Raw genomic sequence first — 14,701 nt, forward strand, 5'->3', positions numbered from 1 at the left:
TGCTAGCCTGAGGCTTAGCATAGATTGCTTTTACAATGTTGAGGTAAGTTCCTGTTATCCCTAGTTTTTCTAGCGTTTTGAACATAAAGGGATGCTGTACTTTGTTGAATGCTTTTTCTGCATCTATCGAGATGATCATATGGTTCTTATTTTTAAGTCTATTGATGTGGTGAATAACATTAATTGATTTCCGTATATTGAACCAGCCTTGCATCCCCGGGATGAATCCTACTTGATCATGGTGCACAATTTTTTTGATATGTTTTTGAATCCGATTCGCCAGAATTTTATTGAGGATTTTTGCATCTAGGTTCATTAGAGATATTGGTCTGTAGTTTTCTTTCTTTGAAGTGTCTTTGTCTGGTTTAGGAATCAGGGTGATGTTGGCCTCGTAGAATGAATTTGGAAGTTCTCCCTCTTTTTCTATTTCCTGAAATAGCTTGAAAAGTATTGGTATTAATTCCTCTTTAAAGGTTTTGTAAAACTCTGCTGTATACCCATCCGGTTCTGGGCTTTTCTTAGTTGGTAGTCTTTTGATGGTTTCTTCTATTTCCTCAATTGATATTGGTCTGTTTAGGTTGTCTATATCCTCCTGCCTTAATCTGGGCAGGTCATATGACTTAAGAAATTTATCGATGCCTTCACTATCTTCTATTTTATTGGAGTATAAGGATTCAAAATAGTTTCTGATTATCTTCTGTATTTCTGAAGTGACTGTTGTGATATTGCCTTTTTCATCCCGTATGCTAGTAATTTGATTTCTCTCTCTTCTTCTCTTCGTTAGCATGGCTAAGGGTCTGTCGATTTTATTTATTTTTTCAAAGAACCAACTTTTAGTTTTGTCAATCTTTTCAATTGTTTCTTTTGTTTCGATTTCATTAATTTCAGCTCTGATTTTAATTATTTCTTGCCTTCTACTTCTTTTGCTGTTGTTTTGCTCTTCTTTTTCTAGGATTTTGAGATGAAGTATGAGATCATTTATTTGTTGGTTTTTTCTTTTTTTAAGGAATGAACTCCAAGCAATGAATTTTCCTCTTAGAACTGCTTTCAATGTGTCCCATAGATTCCGATATGTTGTGTCTGTGCTTTCATTTATCTCTAAGAATTTTTTAATTTCCTCCTTGATGTCTTCTATAACCCATTGATCATTTAGTAACCTATTGTTCATTCTCCAAGTGATGCATGTTTTTTCCTTCCTTCTTTTATCATTGATTTTCAGTTTCATTCCATTATGATAAGATAAGATGCATGGTATTATCTCCACTCCTTTATATTGTCTAAGAGTTGCCCTGTGACATAATATATGATCTATTTTTGAGAAGGATCCATGTGCTGCTGAGAAAAAAGCGTAACTGCTTGATGTTGGGTGGTATATTCTATATATATCAATTAAGTCTAGGTTATTAATTGTGTTATTGAGTTCTATAGTTTCCTTATTCAACTTTTGTTTGGAAGATCTGTCTAGTGGTGAGAGAGGTGTGTTGAAATCTCCCATGATTATTGTATGTTGGTCTATTAGACTCTTAAACTTGAGAAGAGTTTGTTTGATGAACATAGCTGCACCATTGTTTGGGGCATATATATTTATGATAGTTATGTCTTGTTGGTGTATGGTTCCCTTGAGCAGTATGTAGTGTCCCTCTTTATCCCTTTTGATTAACTTTGGCTTGAAATCTATTTTATTTGATATGAGTATGGACACTCCTGCTTGTTTCCGAAGTCCATATGAGTGATATGATTTTTCCCAACCTTTCACCTTCAGTCTATGTATGTCTTTTCCTATCAAATGCGTCTCCTGTAGGCAGCATATTGTTGGGTCTTGTTTTGCGATCCATTCTACTAGCCTGTGTCTCTTGATTGGTGAGTTTAAGCCATTAACATTTAGGGTTATTATTGAAATATGGGTTGTTCTTCCAGCCATATTTGTTTATTTATGTTACTAAACATGGTTTGTTTTCCTCTTTGATTATTCCCCCCCCCTTTACTGTACTACCTCCCACTGTTGGTTTTCATTGTTATTTTCCATTTCCTCTTCCTGTAATGTTTTGCCGAGGATGTTTTGAAGACGTGGTTTTCTAGCTGCAAATTCTTTTAACTTTTGTTTATCGTGGAAGGTTTTAATTTCATCTTCCATCCTGAAGCTTAATTTCGCTGGATACATGATTCTTGGTTGGAACCCATTTTCTTTCAGTGTTTGAAATATGTTGTTCCAGGATCTTCTAGCTTTCAGAGTCTGTGTTGAAAGATCAGCTGTTATCCTGATTGGTTTACCCCTAAATGTAATCTGTTTCCTTTCTCTTGTAGCTTTTAAAATTGTCTCCTTATTCTGTATGTTGAGCATCTTCATTATAATGTGTCTAGGTGTGGATCTCTTATGATTTTGCACATTCGGCGTCCTGTATGCTTCTAGGATTTGGGATTCTGTCTCATTCTTCATGTCTGGGAAGTTTTCTCGTATTATTTCATTGAATAGGTTGCTCATTCCTTTGGTTTGGACTTCTATACCTTCCTGTATCCCAATGACTCTTAAGTTTGGTCTCTTTATATTATCCCATATTTCTTGGATGTTCTGCTCATGGTTTCTTAACAGTTTTGCTGAGCTGTCTATGTTCTTTTCAAGTTGAAATACTTTGTCTTCATTGTCTGATGTTCTATCTTCTAAGTGTTCTACTCTGCTGGTAGTATTCTCAATTGAGTTTTTAAGTTGGTTTATTGCTTCCTGCATTTCTAGGATTTCTGTTTGTTTGTTTTTTATTACCTCTATCTCCCTGTATAGTTGATCTTTTGCTTCTTGGATTTGTTTATGTAATACATTGTCGAAGTGGTCGAAGTGATCTTTCATTGTCTGGTTTTGCTGTCTAATGTCTTCCTTGAGACTCCAGATCATCTGCAGCATGTATATCCTGAATTCTTTATCTGACATTCCATCTGCTGCAGCTATTACCTCTTCTAAAGTTGAGTTGACCTGCATTGCTTGTGGTCCTTTCTTTCCTTGTCTTTTCATATTGCTCGTGTTTCTTTCTGCTTGGTGAAACTGTTGTGTTTTTGAAATTTTCCCCCTATATATTTATATTGCTCTTGTATAGTTGAAAAGTCTCCCTTGCAGGGGTGGGCGGCGGCTCTGCTCCTCCTCCAATTGGGGTGATCTGTCTACCACGCTGGCGGGCCGCTGGGCCTGTTCTGCCAGTCGGTCGCAGGTCTGCCTACCTTGGAGGCGCGGGCAGCGGCTCTGCTCTGCCCCTCCTCCAATTGGTGTGACGTATCTACCACGTCCGCGAACCCCTGTGCCTGTTCTGCCAGTCAGTGGCGGACCTGACTACCTTGCAGGAGCGGGCGGCAGCTCTGCTCTGCCCCTACTCCAATTGGGGTGTCATGACTACCATGCCTGCGGGTCGCTGGGCCTGTTCCAGGCGCGGGAGGTGGCTCAGCTCTGCCCCTTCTCCAATTGGGGTGACGTGATACCACGCCGGCGGGCCTCTGGGCCTGTTCCAGGCGCGGGCAGCGGCTCTGCTCTGCCCCTACTTCAGTCAGGGTGACGTGTCTACCACGTTCGTGAACCCCTGGGCCTCTTCTGCCGGTCAGTTACAGATCTGACTACCTTGCAGGCGCGGGCGGCGGCTCTGCTCTACCCCTTCTCCAATTGGGGTGTCGTGACTACCACGCCGGCAGGTCGCTGGGCCTGTTCTGGGCGTGGGCTGCGGCTCTGCTCTGCCCCTACTCCAAATGGGGTGATGTGACTGCCACGCCGGCGGGCCGCTGGGCCTGATCCGGGCTCAGGAAGCGGCTCTGCTCTGCCCCTCCCGCAAGTGGTGTGACGTGTCTACCACGCCGGCAGGCCGCTGGGCCTGTTCCGCCAGTCTGTCACAGGCCTGCCTACCTTGCGGGTGCGGGTGGAGGATCTGCTCTGCCCCTACTCCAATTGGGGTGTCGTGACTACCACGCCGGCAGGTGGCTGGACCTGTTCCGGCGCGGGTGGCGGCTCTGCTCTGTCCCTGCTCCAATTGGGTTGACGTGACTACCACGCTGTCGGGCCGCTGGGCCTGCTCCGACTGCGGGCGAAGTCTCTGCTCTGCCCCTACTCCAATTGGGGTGATGGGTGACGTGTCTACCACACCAGCAGGCCGCTGGGCCTGATACGCCGGTCGGTCGCAGGTCTGCCTACCTTGCGGACTCGGGAGGCAGCTCTGCTCTGCCCCTCCTCCAATTTGTGTGACGTGTCTACCACACTAGTAGACCGCTGGGCCTGTTCCGCTGGTCGGTCACAAGTCTGTCTACCTTGCAGGCTCGGGCGGCGGCTCTGCTCTGCCCCTACTCCAATTGGGGTGATGTGACTGCCACGCTGGCGGGCCGCTGGGCCTGATCCGGGTTCAGGAAGCGGCTCTGCTCTGCCCCTCCCGCAAGTGGTGTGACGTGTCTACCACGCCGGCAGGCCGCTGGGCCTGTTCCGCCAGTCTGTCACAGGCCTGCCTACCTTGCGGGTGCGGGTGGAGGATCTGCTCTGCCCCTACTCCAATTGGGGTGTCGTGACTACCACGCCGGCAGGTGGCTGGACCTGTTCCGGCGCGGGTGGCGGCTCTGCTCTGTCCCTGCTCCAATTGGGTTGACGTGACTACCACGCTGTCGGGCCGCTGGGCCTGCTCCGACTGCGGGCGAAGTCTCTGCTCTGCCCCTACTCCAATTGGGGTGATGGGTGACGTGTCTACCACACCAGCAGGCCGCTGGGCCTGATACGCCGGTCGGTCGCAGGTCTGCCTACCTTGCGGACTCGGGAGGCAGCTCTGCTCTGCCCCTCCTCCAATTTGTGTGACGTGTCTACCACACTAGTAGACCGCTGGGCCTGTTCCGCTGGTCGGTCACAAGTCTGTCTACCTTGCAGGCTCGGGCGGCGGCTCTGCTCTGCCCCTACTCCAATTGGGGTGATGTGACTGCCACGCTGGCGGGCCGCTGGGCCTGATCCGGGTTCAGGAAGCGGCTCTGCTCTGCCCCTCCCCCAAGTGGTGTGACATGTCTACCACGCCGGCAGGCCGCTGGGCCTGTTCTGCCAGTCTGTCACAGGCCTGCCTACATTGCGGTCGCGGGTGGAGGATCTGCTTTGCCCCTACTCCAATTGGGGTGTCTTGACTACCACGCCGGCAGGTCGCTGGACCTGTTCCGGGCGCGGGCGGCGGCTCTGTTCGGCCCCCGCTCTAGCTGGGGCGACGCGACACCACGCCGGCGGGTCGCTGGGCCTGTTCCGGGCTCCGGCGGCGGCTCTGCTCCGCCCCTCTGGCCTCCACAGTATTCAGCAGGACCCGGACCGAGAAACGGTTTCCGCGGGTTCTTTATCCCTGGGCCAGAGCAGTTCCGGGAGCCAGAATTCGGACTCTCCGGACTTGGTGCATGCTCCGACAGGAGCAGGCTCCAAGAAGCAGTTTCCGCGGGTTCTATAGCCCTGGGCCAGAGCAGCTCTGGGAGCCGGAACTCCGCCGCTCCGGGCTCGGTGCATGTTCTGATAGGAGCAGGCTCCAAGAAGCAGTTTCCACGGGTTATTTAGCACTAAGTCTGAGCAATTTGTCTGTGAGACGCAGACAATTGTCAGCCTGAAATTACCTGTTCTATAGCTGAAAGAGCTGTGATCAGTCGAAAACAAGGATGGTGACGTCAGCTCTCCAAAATGGTGGCCGCTGGCTTCCTCCGTGGTCTGACCGGTGTGGAGAACCGAACTGGACCGTTTCCTTCCCCGTCTCCAACCCAGAATTCAGCTCCGAGCTCAGCAAATGCCTAGCTGGCAGGAGCCCGCAGAATCAGCATCGCTGTATCTCTGCGCCACCAGCCAGTAGTTTCCCAGCGCACGCCGCAGACTCCAGCCACGGGGTGATCTGCCGAACAAGCAGCGTGACCCTCCGTACGGACAGATCACTCGTGTTTGAGCCCCCAAAGCTGATCCTCGTGTGATGAAAATCCTTCCACTAGGTTTTGGAGCACCCCAATTTTGCTGGAAATTCCTAACAAGATAGCTTTTAGCCGTTCTAACTCGTCATTTTCCCTCACAGTGACGCAGTACACAGAGTTACTGCACTCCCTTCGCGGCCATCTTGCCAAGTCTCTCCATGTAACTCTTAATAATCCATCCAGATATCCTTTATTGGAGAGTGGCACATCTCTCTGTCTTTCCTGAGAAGACTTTAATGCATCCCCTCCCCCCACCATTCTTTTCTGCTTTGTGTGTTTTTAAAGAAGAGACAAAAAAAAATCCACCTAGAAATTAATTTTCTTTATCAGATTTATTTTTAAAGAACATGTTCCAAAAGGTATATCATGTCTTCCTTCCAAGCTCCGGATATTTGGGAGAAAACTGCTAGAGACAGAGATAATCCTGCTATGGTATTCTACTGTAAGTTGGTTACATCTGCACACCTCTACTATGGTAGTCTGGCTAGAATACCACTGACAGTTCATACAAATGAGTTATTTAGATTTCCATGGAAATTCTGGACAGTGCAACTAGGAAATAAAATACAGCAGTGAGACATAAATAGATATATGATGAAAAAGTAAAAAATCATTTGCATATGATTATTTGCAAGAAAAAAAAACACTCAGAATAACTGAAATGATCCGAGAACTTTGAAAGAATAACAAGTTAGATACTATAGTTTTTTAATTTATAAAAATCACTTAGAAAACAATGACAAAAAGTCACAATAGAAACAACCACATGATATTTTGAACAAATATAAACAGAATGTTTAATACTCAAAAAGAAAGACAAAGAGAGCTCCCTAAAATTTCATTAAAGTCCATTTAAAGTGCGCATATATTGAAAGACATATATCAGATAAAATCAAATAATTCTATGAATACAGATGCTATTTTCATATTGATCTACACAATTCAAGGGAACCCATTGAACCCATTACATTTCAGTGAGATATTTTAACTCAAAAAAAAAAAAGTTCATCTACATTGCCAAAGAAATAGCTTCTTCATGTAGTGTATATTAAATAAACTATATATTCTTAAATATTAAACTATGTGTCATTAGTAACAGGAAAGACAGAAGGAAAAATAGGAAAGTATGCAAAGTCTATTTTATGTGAAAAAATAATATTTGAAAAATGTTAAATTTTAAATCAGGGGATTTACTAATATTTAATTAGGAAAAAGGTAAATTAGATATGTCTGAAGAAGGATAGAAAACATGAAAGAACAATGGAATGTCTAAGAAATGAAAAACTAAATAGAAATTATTTTAGAACATTTGCAGCTTATCAAACATGTATGGAATGTCTACATCTACAAAGAAATTATGATAATATCTAATTTTCTTTTCACCCCATACTATGGGCTGAATGGAAAGCTTGGCCACTGTCAGAAAAATTATCTTTAATTCATGAACTCACTTATTAAGGATGGATTGAGCTCAGAAAGTAGAAGCAACAGTAGTCTGGTCATTACTGCAAGCCATCTGTGAGTTGATGCTCATTGCTCCCATGAGAAGACCTCCCCAGCAACTGCCTGGAGCAGTAAGGTAAGCTCTCCGCTCTCCACCCCCTCCGCAAGACGTTGTTTTAGGGCAAAGGTGCCATCTGAGACTACAAAAGGAGATCAGTATTAACAGGGATTTTACAGAACTAATTAGAAGCAAAATAGCTATCAGTCTCCCTCTCAGGAATGTAAGCTATTGAGAGAATTCAAAAGATTAACTCCCTGCATTGGAAAAAAAATTAAAAATTTAAAAAATTATAAAGTTAAAAGAAATTTGATAACAAATTATTAGTATAGTAGAATATAAAGCATATGTAACAATGAAACATTTTGCTGTATTTTTTAAAAAAATACATAAAAGTTAAGGGCTCACATCTTCCTTTATTTAAAGCAAACTTGCTAAAAGTTGTGGATCATTAGTTTCTGCACTTGTTACTCAAACCAGGGCTTTCTGTGGGGGAAACTTTATGGTATTCTCAATCATTGCTTATCATCCAACAGGTAATCCTGGACAGAACTGAGTCACCGTCTCAGGCTATAGCTTAGAATGGCAGATTATTTACTAGAGTACAGGAAAATATTAATACAAGGATATTTTCAGCTGATGCTGACTGAGATCATCAAAGGCAAAACAGGAAATATTTCCACTCCTTGCCTTATTATGTTGTCTTCTGCTTATATATAGAAAGAGTAGGAAAAAAATTTATTCCTACATTAGTTCAAATGAAATCTTTATTTATTTATTTATGTGGTATTGGAGATTGAACCCAGTGTTGCTTTACCACTGAGCTATATCCCTAACATGTTTTATTAATTATTCTGAGACAGGATCTTTTTAAGATGCCCAGTCTGGCCTCAAACTTGCAATCCTCCTGCCTAAGCCTCCTGAGTCACTGAGATTATGAGCATGCACCAACAAACCCAGCTACAAAGTATTTTTAAAGTTGATAGAATACCTGACTTCCATTTTGATGTACTTTTAATTTACTCATCTCAAATTTGAAAGATGAAAAGATCCTCCAAGTTTATTATTTACAGAAATCATTTCAGATTGATTTGTAATCTCAGTCTTTCAATTTCATGTTAGTTTCTCATTACATTATATTGCAGAAAGCATTCAATAATGTATTCCTTATAATTCAAGAGTAACTGATAATTCAGTTAAATAGAAAATTAATTTTTCTCAGTTTAATTTGGTGACAACTGGATGAGTGAAGTCCTACATTATAATGGGTTTTTATAAAATTTAAAACATTTTAGTTCAAAATGTCCATCTTAAAAAAAAAAGTCCATCTAATCATATTACATATCACAAATTATTTTACAAATTAAGTGGCATCTCTATAAATAGTAAGACAAAAAATTATGTAAATCAAACCAAGACCTTTGAAATCTCTAAGAATTCAGTGAAGCAATTATGCAATATTGCAGCATTGCCTTTTTTTATACAAGCTTTGCAATTTTGTTTTGAAATTGAAAGTTTGCCTATGAAGCAAAGTCCCTAGGATAACTAAATGAAACAAAGACATGATGTCATTGTGATTATAAAATACTATAAGAATCAGTAGCTTTGTGTGCAAGCTCAGTGACAGAGCACATGTTTACATGAGCCTCTGGGTTTAATTCCAAGCAACAACAATAAAAACAAACAAACAAACAAAGAAAAAATGAACAAAAAAATGCACTTGTTTCAAATTCCTTATGTCTGTGTTGGTCACTTGTAAAAGCATAAAGTTATCTCAATATGATGTTTTGATATATGCATACATTGTGGCGTTATTAAATCAAACCTATAAACATATATTCATCACCTTACCATAACTGTCTCATCCACCCAACTTTTTTTTTATTTTTTTATTGGTTATTCAAAACATTACAAAGATTGCAGAATCACATCGGTTACACATCCACATTTTTACATAATACCATAATAGTAACTGTTGTATTCTGCTACCTTTCCTATCCTCTACTATCCCCCCTCCCCCCCCTCCCATCTTCTTTCTCTACCCCATCTACTGTAATTCATTTCTCTCCTTATTTTTTTCCCATTCCCCTCACAAACTCCTATATGTAATTTTGTATAACAATGAGGGTCTCCTTCCATTTCCATGCAATTTCCCTTTTCACTCCCTTTCCCTCCCACTTCATGACTCTGCTTAATGTTAATCTTTTCCTCCTGCTCATCCACCCAACTTTAATGTAGGTATTACAGTTTGTAAAGAAACATATGGACAACTCAGGAGGTTGAGATAAGATGATCAAAAGTTTAAATTCACTGAGCAACTCAATGAGACTTCAACTCCAAATAAACAGTACTAAGGTCTGGGGCCTAGCTCTAAAGTAAAGCACTCCTGGGTTCAATCCCTGGTAATGCAAAAACAAAAAGAAAGAAAGAAAAAACAAAAAAGAAAGATTTAAAACATTTAATTAAATATTTCATGTATTATAATTTCAATTATAATTTAAGATAATTGTGCTGAGACATGCATAATGTTATGTTTTATTGTAAGGAGATATTTCAAATTACTTTAAATGTTAGGGAAAGTATGCTAAGATGATTTTACCTACAGCCAGAAGTATAATAATCTATGTCAATATTTTAACCTATAATATTAAATGTTATTCTCCCCATGGCTGAAGAAACAAACGGTATTTTAAGTTGCTGAGACAAAATACCATGTAATAAAGCAATATAACATTTCTATTTCTTATATTTTTATAAAACAGTAATTGTGAAGAGAAATGTTTTTATTGACAGACCTTTTAAATTGCAGCCCATTTTGAACTAAGAAAACCTTAAAGGATCTTATTTATTCATAATCTTTGGCTTTTATTTATGGATAGCATAAATTGTTTTAGACTTCATTTAGCTTCATATTTAATCAACTTACTCTGTTTAAGAATTGTATATTTTATTTAAATAAATATCTGACTCAATTTTCACCAAGGCTATAAATGGAGAAAAAAGTGACTAATGCTAATAAAACTTAGATAAAAGGAAAATAGTCTAAGATATTTTTTGAACTGTCATAATATGATTTTCCCCAGATGACTATATATTCAAATAGATGCAGCTATAATATATAGAAATATATTATTTTCCTTCTGTTTCCATCAGAAGAAGTAAGTTACCATTTTCTGCCAAGTGCAACCTCAAAATTTAGGATATCCAATCCTGCAAGATATTTACTAGCCTCTTTTTCTTTTTGATTAAAAAAAGTAAAATATGACTTCTTCCTTTATTCTATCCTGAACATTCATGAATATTTTATTTCTTTCTAAGTTCACATTAATGTTTTTACTCCTTAAAGTTTTTGTTTGTTTATTTGCTTGGGTTGTTTGAACAAATTCTTGTATATGGAAAATGGCTTTAGTGACTGCACTTAACTCTGAACAAGAGGCCATATGCCATGCCCATTAAGGATCACTGGAGTGGTTGCATCACAATATGGAATAAGTCAAGTGTGTCCATATATTTAAAATTTATGTGACACCCATTGTAAATCTGATAGGAAGAAGAAATAAGCATAAAAATTTATAAAGGGAAGGTAAAACTAATGTTATCTTCATAAGATACAATCATTTGTAGAAAATCCAGAAGACTCACCTTTAAAACTAATATAAACAGAAAATGACTTTGATAAAGAAACTAGGCTTGACCTTCATGCACACACAGACAATACACAAGAATGGCATTTTTATATACATACAAGAGCTAGTTAGAAAAAGTAAAAACGGCATTTAGGCATGTAAATAAAAAGAAAATACCTAAGTAGAAACCAAACAAGAATATAACAGAAAACTTGGATATATAGGTAGGTATATTAATATTATAAATACACTTATTCTTATTTTTCAACTAGGCAAACCCATTCTAAAGTTTATATAGGGAGAAATAAATGCACATTAGTCAGGCAATAGTTTTTAAAAGAAGTGAATCAAAGCATTTTACCTTAGCGATTATCAAAAACATTTTAAAACAAGAGTGTGGTAATGGCACATGAATTCAGTGAAAAGATTTATTAAAGTCAATATAAAAGACAAATATATAGTGACTAAGAGACTGAGTTGTCATATCAATTCCTTAGACACAGATTTATTCAATAAGTGGTTTTAGTATAAGAGGCATTTGGGGGAAGATAAGTAACATCTAAACCATTCCTTCACACAAAAGATTGAGGTGGATAAGAATAGCAACCACGCCCATGAAAACATGATACTCATTAAACTTTTTATAAGAAATAGGACAATGTGTTTATAAGCATAAATAGTGAGAGAATAGAATCGTGAGAACCTACTACGGTAGAGAAGAACAAAACTCGGAAATCATAAAGATGGAAAAATTTCATCACCAAAACTATATAAACTTTAGCACAGTAAAATCAGACAAAACAGTTACAAACTAAAGTACAAACACCAGCTGGATAAATTTTTGACATAAATATAACACAAAGTGGACTAATTTCTTTAATATATACAGAGCTCCTACCAATCGATGATAAAAAGGTCAGAAATCCAATATAAGAAAAGAGCAAAAGACATGAAATGCCAGTTCACATAAAGAAAATATAAATTATCTTTAAATATGTGAAAAATTGCTCAAACCTAGTCATAATAATAGATATTCAAAATCACGTGGTGTTATTTTCATCAGGTTGACAAAATATGAGTGCTAAGACATTGTAGTGGCCAAGCTTAGAGTCCTGCTTTTGGTGAAGAATAGATGGAAGGATGAATTCACACATTTTTTTCTAAATGATAATTTCATTATTTTTATCATAATTATAAATGCACATACCCTTAACTCACAATATCACTTCAAGCAGTGTATCCTAATGAGTTTGTCTCACTCTTGTGTACAGAATGTATATTCACTGCAATATTGCTTGCAATATTAAAAAATTACAGACAACTTATATGTCCATCAAAGGGGATTTACAATACACAAATATCATGCAGCCCTCTACAAATATTGGAGAGGTAATTTCTGTGAAAAAAGCAAGATGCATGTTTATATAATTTAATAACTATTTTAAAAATCACATTTGTATACCACATACCCATTATATGTACATACATATATATGTTTGTTTGTGCATTTGTATTTGTGTATGTGTTTGTGTGTATAAACAATACAGAAGCAGTAGCTACTATCTACTCACAGTTGGTCTGGAGAGGGAGGAGACCTTGGACAAGAAAAAGAATATCATCAGAAGGGAAAATATTACCTCCTTGCACACTATTTAATACCACTGAAATTTCATTGTATACATATATAAGTTATTCAGAAATATTTCAGGAAAATAAGAACTGAGTCACTGGGGGGCTGGAGTTGTAACTCAGTGGTAGAGCGCTTGCCTGGCATGTGTAAGGTACTGGATTTGATTCTCAGCACCACATATAAATAAATTAAATAAAGGTCCATCAACAACTAAAAAAATATTTTTAAAAAACTGAGTTACAGAAATTAGCTGAGGAAACTGGAGGGAAGGAATTAGAAGCACCAGGAATTTCTCTTACCAAGGTCAGACATTGGAGGCAAAGGTGACCTCTTGCTCATAGACCTTGCACATTTCTCTGGAAGCAGCATTCATCTGGGAGTCGAGCAGGAGAAAACTGGAAACTAGAGATTTAGTATAAAACTTGTGGTCTTAAAGATTAATTTTCCCTAGTGTTCCTAGTAGAGAGACCAAAGAATTTTAACATAACACTCAGCTATGTCTAAGGCATGCAATTATCTAAATAGCAGGAGTCATTTATAATTCCTTTGAAAGATAAAATTAACATGAATCAAACAACCAAAGAAGAGTGAAAAGCACTCGTAATTCTAAGAAACGATGGTTCTGTGTTGTTGGAATAATTTGGTTAGGTCTTCAGGGGAGATGGGAATTCAGCTAGTGGGCTTCATAAGAGGCCTTCCAGCTGGGAGGAGTGAAAAAGTGTTATGAGTTATGCAAATATTTTAGAGAATTAAAAAATGTGCTTGGAACTCTACATTCAAGCAATATATATTCTAAATTAACAAATCAAGAAGGGCAAGAGAATGTAGAATGTACTAAAATTGACAGTTACAATTTTAGATACTTAAATTAAAAATCTAAATATATGAAGTTAGTTATACCACTATCTAAACATGCATTAGAACATAATAGTTATGAAAACAACTCCTGGAATCATACCAGGAATCAGATACTGGATCTTGTCTGCATCTCTCATGGCCTCTTTGATCCTGGGCAAAATACTAAAATGTTTTGATGCTTGGTTTCCTCAGCTGTTAAATGGAAATAGTGAAAACATTTACCTCAAGAAGTTGTTTGGGAGATTATTTAGGAAAGCAATATTTGTAAAAATGTACAATTTAACATACAGTGAACTCTCCATAATTGGTGGTAGCAAAATGTAGTGTGATGGGCTCAGGATTCAGGTTGCTTATATTCAATTATTAGCTCCAACACTAACTTAATCAATTAACTTCTCTCTATGCATTATCCTTCTCACTAAAGAAAAAGGATAACAGTGACCTACTATTATAGTTTCTATTGCTGCAACACAAAAGACTACAAACTTGACATTTTAAAACAACATCAATTTATTACCTTACAGTTCTATAGGTCAGAGATCCCACTGTTCTTAGCTGAATTAATAGTAGTACTGAGTGTAATCTGGTCAAATAATCTAAGATTATATCTATATCTCATTTATAGTCAATGTTTTAGTCAGGCTTCTTGTTGCTTAACCAAAAGACCTGAGAAGAATCATTTTAGAAGGGAAAGAGTTTATTTGGGGCTCACAATTTCAGAAGTTTTAATCTGTAGACAGCTGGCCCCATTGCTCTGGGATCAAGATGAAGCACACCATCTGGGCAGAAGGGGACAATAGAGAAAGGCAGCTAAGGACATAACAATCAGGAAGCAAAGAGAGCTCTTGCTCACCAGAAACAACATATAGACTCACAGGTCCACTACCAGTGACTACCTCCTTCAGCCACACTCTTCCTGCCTACAGTCACCATCCAGTCAATCTCTACCAGGGAATTAATGCACTAGTTAGGTTAAAACTCTCATAATCCAGTCATTTCACCTCTAGACTTTTTTGTACTGTCTCATAAGTGAGCTTTTGTGGGACACCTCATATCTAAACCATATGTCAATAATGACAGAGATAATGTGAAATACTGGATTTAGTGTTTTTTTTTTTTTTTTTGTGTGTGTGTGTGTGTGTGTGTGACAAACTG

Source organism: Callospermophilus lateralis, unplaced genomic scaffold, assembly GCF_048772815.1.
Source record: "Callospermophilus lateralis isolate mCalLat2 unplaced genomic scaffold, mCalLat2.hap1 Scaffold_94, whole genome shotgun sequence".
In the NCBI taxonomy this organism is placed as follows: domain Eukaryota; kingdom Metazoa; phylum Chordata; class Mammalia; order Rodentia; family Sciuridae; genus Callospermophilus; species Callospermophilus lateralis.